Source organism: Oncorhynchus masou, chromosome 27 (genome assembly GCF_036934945.1).
Source record: "Oncorhynchus masou masou isolate Uvic2021 chromosome 27, UVic_Omas_1.1, whole genome shotgun sequence".
Taxonomy (NCBI): Eukaryota; Metazoa; Chordata; class Actinopteri; order Salmoniformes; family Salmonidae; genus Oncorhynchus; species Oncorhynchus masou.
This window is the reverse complement of record NC_088238.1, coordinates 49,890,824-49,897,906: the sequence shown is the minus strand read 5'-3', so window position 1 is coordinate 49,897,906 and position 7,083 is coordinate 49,890,824. Positions and strand designations below refer to the sequence as shown.

Sequence of the window (7,083 nt, the reverse complement as noted above, 5' to 3'; positions counted from 1 at the left end):
ACTGCAATCAACTGGTTTGTTTGTAACACAATCAAAAAGATGGGCCATTTCGCAGGACGTATTGACTGAAAGAAACCGATTTGAAGACAACAAGTCATGACATCATTGTGCAACAATGATTTGCCCGCTGTTTCGTTGACTGACTGTCTTTTAACCCAATGACCACTGATCGTCTTGAAATCTAGCTGGGTAATGTGTTGCAAGACCAACCCATGTAGTAAGCTCCAGCGTAAAGAGAGTCATGCGCTATTGAATTTTCATAACGGAAGGAGAAACACATATTACGCATTGCATTTTTTGGTGAACGCGCAGATTCAGCTGTTATATAGCTGTTATATATCAATCATTATGGCGACTAAGTCAGGGAAAGCTAAATCCAAGTCTAGATATACAGATGTACACACAATTTTAGAATAAATTGATTGGGAAGGTGAGACAGAGATTGTTGTAGGACGCTTCATTTAGCGATTGTGGAGGAATATTTTTTGAACGGGAGAGGAGATCGTTTTGGACTGGTAAGTTCTTATCATGCTAATGCCCTTGTTTGAAATTAATAATATAAAATATTATTTTTTTAATTTTATTTAGAAGCAATACCGTATGTAAATATGTAATGTCATGTAATGTGAGATGCGTGTGTCTGCCGCCCCACCCCAACCCACATGAAATAGCCTATTTGAGGCTGTTGAGGAGAGGGCAGGACCACATCAATGGCCAAAGTGAAATGGAGACAGTAGATACAGCTGGTCTGTTGTAATATAATAAAGACAGTAGATCTAGCTGGTCTGTCATAATATAATAGTGACAGTAGATGTAGCTGAAATGTCATAATATACAAGAGACAGTAGATCTAGCAGCTTGTAATAATATATTCAACCTTCAACTCTCTCTATATATCTGTTTATACCTGTTGATACAGGGCTCATATGTGAAACTATTCTAACATTTTCTTTCACAGTGACACTGACTACGAATGGGAGTCTTATCCGGTGTCCTGTGTGAATTTAAGTATGCTCTCTCTAATTCTCTCTTTCTCTCTCTCTGAGGACCTGAGCCCTAGGACCATGCGTCAGGACGACCTGGCATGATGATTCCTTGCTGTCTCCAGTCCACCTGGCCTTGCCGCTGTTCCAGTTTCAACTGTTCTGCCTGCGGCTATGGAACCCTAAACTGTTCATTTTTACTCTTGAGGTGCTGTCCTGTTGCACCCTCTACAACCACTGTGATCTCCACACGGCACAGCCAGAAGAGGACTGGCCATCCCTCATAGCCTGGTTCCTCTCTAGGTTTCTTCCTAGGTTTTTGCAGCTCTAGGGAGTTTTTTTCCTAGCCACCATGCTTCTACACCTGCATTGCTTGCTGTTTGGGGTTTTAGGATGGGGCTGTATAAATAGATTAGATAGAGGACTTAGGGTCTTCCAAATATTGAAAGTGTGTAAATAGTTACCCATGTTATTTGTAAATGTGTATATATATATATATATTTTTTTTTTAAACATGATTTATTTATTTGTTCATTTATTTTCTCTTTTTTGTTTTTTTGGGGGGGGGTGTGTGTGTTAGAATATCATTTTGGTATTTTGATTATAGTTATTTGTTTCAAAATGTATACCTTCACCAATTTGGCCACTTGGGTACATTTGGGCTACTTGTGTGGGACACCTGGGTGACTTCATGATAAATGTCATGTAGCACACTCATTTTAGAAGTTATCATTCTGAAACTTTGCACAAGTACTGTTGCCCTCTTATATTTTTCACTGAAATTGTCCCCATCATCCTATCTGAATGTTTGTTTTATCTTGTTCATTTTAAAGATGATGATATAAAAAGAAAAAAACGTATGTTTTTTTCATTGTTTTATCTAAACCAGATCTATTGTGTGTTATTCTCCGACATTCAATTCACATTTACACAAACTTCAGAGAGTTTTCTTTCAAATGGTACCAAGAATATGCATATCCTTAGTTCTGTGCCTGAGCTACAGGCTGTTAGATTTGGGTATGTCTTCAGGTGGAAATTGCACAAAGTAGGGGGGGAGCTGCAAGAGGTTTTTAAGTTACTATGAATCTCATTTTAAGTTTGATTGAATTGAAAAATATACTCATGACTTTTTCTCCCTCAGATATCCCCGCGTAGAAAAAAATCATAGGAACTATGGAACATTGGGCCATCTCAGAGCCAACAGATCCTATTGTTTTCATTAGTGATGGGAAACTGGATTCGCTGAAGAAAAGGATTACATGCAAGAACGTCAATGCATTGCACTCTTGTGTTGCGTTACAAGATGACGTAACCCCTTTAATTGCTGCTGTTGCATTTGCAAATCAGGAGATTTGTACATTTCTTCTGGGAAAAGGTGCTGATCCCAACAAACCATCAAAGAGATGTTTAGCACCACTGCATTATGCTGGACTGTGTAAAGTTCCAGTGAATATAGTGACAACATTACTGGAAGCAAAGGCAGATCCAAATGGTCTAGTAGACAAAAGCCGAAGTGGAAAAGAAAACTTCACTCCACTTCAATTAGCACATGAGAGGGAGGATTTTGTGAAGGAGTTGCTCAAATTTGGAGCAATAGTGGAGCTTAATCATGGGAACCATCCTGCAATTGATCAGAAACTGGCCACAGTAATTGAAAAGCTTGATGACGAGAGTGTGTTATTTTCTGGAATCAATACTTTACATTTTAGACAAGCAGTAGTTGGAAATGAGTCCCCAGCAGACGTTCTCAGAAACTTTGGCCAGAACCTTCTACAGGTGAACCACCAAACCCACCTTACTATGATTGACATGTGCTTTAACATTGAAGGTCCATGTGCAGAAAAATTCCACCAGACAGCCATTACGTGGTTGAATAACTCCAATGTACTAGTTTCCTATATTCAAGATGTAAGCAAACGTCTGTCTTCAATTCCTCTGAACTTTAGGACAGTTGCATTGAATTGCTTAGATGGAGTTGTTTGTGCTGTGGGGAAAATACCTAATGATGTGTCGCTTGCCGTAATTCCTGAGTTGGTGAATCTGCTTTCCTGTGAAAGAGATTATCTCGTGCTATTGATCATTGTTATACTCTATGGCATCACACAGAAGACAAAAGACAAGGATCGTTGGAGCAACTCTGACCTTGAGGAATTATGCAAGCACATTGTCCCATGCACACAAACGGAGGGTTATCCCTCTGATTTGAAGATGTATGCCTATGCCTTGCTAGCAGATCTTTACACATTTAGCTGTGTTCCTGGTTACATCAGCTCTCTGGGACTGACTCTGGTACCTGAAGAACTACTTAAATGGGGAAGGGATGAAAACCTGAAAGTAAAGCTGAGCAATTTAAACATGTCCTTAGACCGACAACGTTCTGTCTCCAAGTCAACAAGTGAAGATTCAAAAGACAGTCATTTGTCAGAAACCAAGAATATGAAGAGGAGAACGGCAGAAAAACAAGACATACCAAAAGAAGAGACAGACACTCAAGAAAATAATGCATGTTTAGCCTTCAATACTTCATCTACTCCTGTTGAGAAATCTGGCCTTGATGAGTGTTCTAGTGTCAAGCCGTTCCACCCCACCACTGACACGTCACCATCGCAGCGCAAATGGATCAAAGTCAGCAAGCGGTGGGAGACACAGTTAGAGAAGCTTGCCAACGTGGATGAATGTAAAGTTTATAAAGTAGGAAACCTCACTCTTATATATGATGATGATTACTTTCGCATAGCAAAGGGAAGTGATGGATCTGAGGTCTTCTTGGGCCTGAGGGATGATGGCATTGAAGTAGCCATAAAGAGAATGATCAGGTCAAACTGTCAGTTTCTCAAGAATGAGAAAGGATTTTTATGTCTTCCAGAGCTTGACAGTAGCTGTATTGTGAGATACATGGACTTTGCAGAAGACAGTTTCTTTGGTTATCTTGCTCTTCAGCTCTGTGAATACACTCTGGATGAGTACATTAATACACACCTATCCAACGACGACACTCATGCCCTGATGAAAATCACTCAAGAGGTGCTCCGCAGTTTAAGTGTCCTTCATGGTCCAACTACCAAGTCCTTCATCGGGATATCAAACCTCAGAATGTTTTGATAGGTGAGAGATACTATAGTATTGCACAGTTAAGCCTTTCACTCTAAATCTAATACATGGTTTTCATCATTGTGTTAAAAAGCCATATGCAGTATCATAAAGTCATTTTCTAGTACCTATACTTATGAAAAGCATGATATTGTGATATTATTTATCCTTTGCAGGTATCAACGGAAATGCAAAATTGGCAGATTTTGGCATAAGTCGCAGATTGACAGTGGAACAAACAACTCTATACAGAGTCCCTGCAGGAACAAAATGCTGGATGGCCAAGGAGATGTTAGACAAAAAAGGCTCTGGATATAAGAGGAGCTCTGATATACAGGTTGAGCAACGTGAAGATATAATACATAATATTACCTGTTTGTAGAGCAATGGACTGAATGATTGTTGTAATTTCAGGTGGCTGGGATGTTGGTATACTACATCCTTTCTGGTGGACACCACCCCTTTGAAGGTCCACTTGGTGATGAACTTGAACATAATCAAAACATAATCAGGGGGACTTATACACTAGAACATGTGTCAGACGAGGTGGCAAAGGACCTCATTGAGTGGATGATCAATGAAGACCCTGCTGAGAGACCTACAGTGGAGGAGACCCTGAATCATCCCCTCTTCTGGAAACCACAGAGGTGAAAATCCTTATTTGTCACTTGAAAAGTTGTTTTATTAGTATGTCTTTGTGTATAATAGGTAATAATGAAAATAATAATACACATGGAGATAAAACTAAATTCTAGTTACAATTACATGATTGACACGGTGACACAATTATATTACTCTATGTGCATAAATACAATAATTAATATTATTCAAATGTATTAATGCATTAAAGCAAATGTAATCTGTTCAACAAATTATAAACCAAGTGTAAAGGTAGTTAGCTTTCGATAAAGTTTGCAGATGCCTTAGGTTTTATGATCATGCAAGATTTGCATTATATATGGCTTGAAATCCTTACCTTACATAGACACCTTTGCCAGAGACTTACACCTATTTGCATCACTTGAGGCTTCCCATCACATCAAGTGATGGGCCGAATTATGAGGCAGTGCCATTCTTAAACTGATTAGCATGAGACTGAGAGGGAAATTACAACATGGACATAACTTCCCCTGTAATTTGTTTCAAATGTATTGATGTACACCGTTTGATCAGGAGATTGGATTACTTGATAAAAATTGGGAATCAGGAGGAGGCAGAGAACCATTGTAATGCTGACCCAGAGCTCGTTCAAGCGCTAGACCAAGGTGTTGAGAAGAGATCCTTCTATCAGTGGAAATCCAAGGTTAGCCAGACAACGCTTTATTCACTACTTACCACCACAAGCCATTTATGAGAGTGTAAAGCAATGTTAACGCTACACAGCAATTCTTTGTCTTCACAGCTGCCCCGTTTGTTGATCCAGAAGATGGAAGGTAAAAAGAAGGCCTCCACTGAGAACACATTGGGGTTACTGCGCTTCATACGGAACCTTGATGCACACTATTAAGTCAAAATACAACAATTAGTGTTAGTGGCACTGATTTAAATTTCAAATTGGTTTACATTTCAATCAATTGGGGAATTGAATAGATACTGTACTTATTTCAAATCCTAACATGACATACCAGATATCAAGTTTGTCACGACTTCTACCGAAGTCGTTGCCTCTCCTTGTTCGGGCGGTGCTTGGCATTCGACGTCACCGGTCTTCAAGCCATCATTGATCCTTTTTTCATTTTCAATTGGTTTTGTCTTGTCTTCCCACACACCTGTTTTCTATCACATTCATTACCTGTTGTGTATTTAACCCTCTGTTTCCCCTCATGTCTTTGTCAGAGATTGTTTTATTGTCAGTGTAGTGTGATTGTTGTATAGGTGCGCGTCGGATCCTCGTACCTATGTTCTGTTTGTTTGTACATTTATTGTTATGGAGCATACTCTTGGAACTTTATTAAAAGACTCCATTTTACACTCCATTTGACTCTCCTGCGCCTGACTTCCCTGCCAACTATTACACCTATGCATGACAAAGTTAGATAATAAGATTTCCTCTGATTTCTGTTAATCAAATCTGCCTCTGTAATTGACGTCACAGTATGTTGAAACTGCCCAACACTGACATCATAGAAAATGGCTTTTGTGTTTCCTGTCTTTCTGTAGCACTAAGGTTGCGGATAAGGATGCAGATGCGGCCTGCTGAGTTTGCAAAGATCTGGTGACAACGTTTCCTGATCTCTTTGGATGCGTTTACAAGTTGGCTAAGAAACAGAACTGGAATACAAGACGACGTGATCTCTGCATTTTTTTTAATGCAGAGGAACTAAGCTCATGATGCTGACATATACAGTGGGGCAAAAAAGTATTTAGTCAGCCACCAATTGTGCAAGTTCTCCCACTTAAAAAGATGAGAGAGGCCTGTAAGTATCATCATAGGTCCACTTCAACTATGACAGAATAAATGAGAAGAAAAAAAAATCAGAAAATCACATTGTAGGATTTTTAATTAATTTATTTGAAAATTATGTTGGAAAATAAGTATTTGGTCAATAACAAAAGTTAATCTCAATACTTTGCAGAAAAACAGCCCCAAAGCATGATGTTTCCACCCCCATGCTTCACAGTAGGTATTTTTATTTATTTTTCATTTTACCTTTATTTAACTAGGCAAGTCAGTTAAGAACAAATTCTTATTTTCAATGATGGCCTAGGAACAGTGGGTTAACTGCCTGTTCAGGGGCAGAATGACAGATTTGTACCTTGTCAGCTCAGGGGTTTCAACTTGCAACCTTCCGGTTACTAGTCCAACCCTCTAACCACTAGGCTACCCTGCCGCCCCATGTGTGTATGGTGTTCTTTGGATGCAACTCAGCATTCTTTGTTCTCCAAACACGACGAGTTGAGTTTTTACCAAAAAGTTATATTTTGGTTTCATCTGACCATATGACATTCTCCCAATCTTCTTCTGGATCATCCAAATGCTCTTTAGCAAACTTCAGACGGGCCTGGACAT

At 39.3% G+C, this 7,083-nt stretch overlaps 1 long non-coding RNA gene across 1 annotated transcript; it reads left to right on the top strand.

Moving 5' to 3' along the window:
- The first annotated feature begins 3,422 nt into the window (after positions 1 to 3,422).
- On the top strand, positions 3,423 to 4,719 carry LOC135515377 (uncharacterized). Its single transcript, XR_010451803.1, has 3 exons — positions 3,423 to 4,088; positions 4,250 to 4,410; positions 4,488 to 4,719. It is a non-coding gene; the product is annotated as an uncharacterized LOC135515377 (long non-coding RNA).
- The last annotated feature ends 2,364 nt before the right edge of the window (positions 4,720 to 7,083 follow it).